This window comes from Oratosquilla oratoria, chromosome 1 (genome assembly GCF_046742065.1).
Source record: "Oratosquilla oratoria isolate Oo_2021 chromosome 1, ASM4674206v1, whole genome shotgun sequence".
NCBI classification, from domain to species: Eukaryota; Metazoa; Arthropoda; class Malacostraca; order Stomatopoda; family Squillidae; genus Oratosquilla; species Oratosquilla oratoria.
In genome coordinates, this window is record NC_134777.1 from 96,278,519 (window position 1) to 96,280,222 (window position 1,704).

A 1,704-nucleotide genomic window follows, 5' to 3' on the forward strand; every position below is an offset into this window, starting at 1 on the left:
TGTGTGAGTCGCTTAGACTCCATTTCTCTCCTTTCTTCTCTCCCTTTCTGTGTGAGCCACTTAGACTCCATTTCTCTCCTTTCTTCTCTCCCTTTCTGTGTGAGTCACTTAGACTCCATGTCTCTCCTGTCTTCTCTCCCTTTTTGTAAGAGTCGCTTAGACTCCTTTTCTCTCCTTTCTTCTCTCCCTTTCTGTGTGAGCCACTTAGACTCCATTTCTCTCCTTTCTTCTCTCCCTTTTTGTGTGAGTCATTTAGACTCCATTTCTCTCCTGTCTTCTCTCCCTTTTTGTATGAGTCGCTTAGACTCCTTTTCTCTCCTTTCTTCTCTCCCATGAACAGACGAGTCAGGTCAAACACTCCCGACTCACTGCCTCGTTCCTCACGGAACAGGAACCTCAAGTCCACCTCTGTCTCGACTTGAGTATTTTCACTAGGGATTCTTCCCTCGGGATTCAGATTGTCCTTACATTTAGGATTTCCACAGCCTTCCCCTCTCGAGACCTTTATTGGCCTCACTTGGTCCTTAGACCCTTCTCTCTCTCTTCTCTCCCATGTAGGTGTGGGGCACATCTTCCCACCCACTAAGTCATTTCCTAGAATGACTTCAACTCCTTCCACTGGCAACCGATCTACTAGACCTATCTTTGCCTGTCCCTCATATAGAGGTGATTCCATATCTACCTCCACCAGTGGCACCTTGGCTAGGCCTCCTAGGAAGCCTATAACTACTCTCCCTTTTGCTACAGGTTTTTCAACTAAGCTACTCAGCATTACTGATTGGAGGGCTCCTGAGTCTCTCAGAATGGTCACCTCTTTTCTCATCTCTCCCTTTATGGTGACTGTTCCTTGAAAAAGGAACGGGTCATAACCTCTCAAGTGAGGTTTCATCTCATCTTTCTCCATGCCGTCTGTGGCAACCTTACTCATGAGGGCCACTACTTTGGTGGTCTCCTCCTCGTCCTCCCCCTCTCGGACTTTACTTTCTATGTGGGTGTCCCATCTATTTAATAATACTATGGGTTTAACCCCCTCTATTTCCCTTCTCCTGTGCCAACAATCCCTCGTCAGGTGGCCTATCCTTCCACAATAGCTACATGAAATTATCTGTGATGACTTAATATAGTCACCTTTCTTGACCTCTAGGGATTTTGTAGGTCCACCTAAGGAGGTTAATTGTGGGATCCTCGGCTGTTCCTCTCTCCCCCTTGGAGTAACTGAGAATTTCCCTGCAGTAGGTTTAAGTATTTCATATTTATCTGCTAATACTGCAGCCTCTTCCAACTTCGAGACTTCTTTCTCCTGAAGATACAATGACACCTCTTTAGGGATGGATCTCAGATACTCTTCCATCAACATTAACTCAGCTAGTTTCCTATAATCTCCATTTATGTTACGGGATCTTACCCATTGGTCCCATAACATTCTTTTCTCTCTACTAAATTCAACGTGTGAGATATTAGATTGCTTCCTTAGATTCCTAAATTTTACCCTATAAACTTCAGGCACTAATTCACAGGCTCGTAGGATGGCTGCTTTGATTTCATCGTAATCCTTTGTTTGTGAATCCTCTAAAGCACCATAAACTCTTAGCGGTTTGCCTCTGAGGCTTGTTCGCAACAATGCAGGCCAATACTGCTTCGGCCACTGATAATCTTCCGCTATTCCTTCAAACGTTCTAAAGTAAGTATCCACCTGTGATTCAT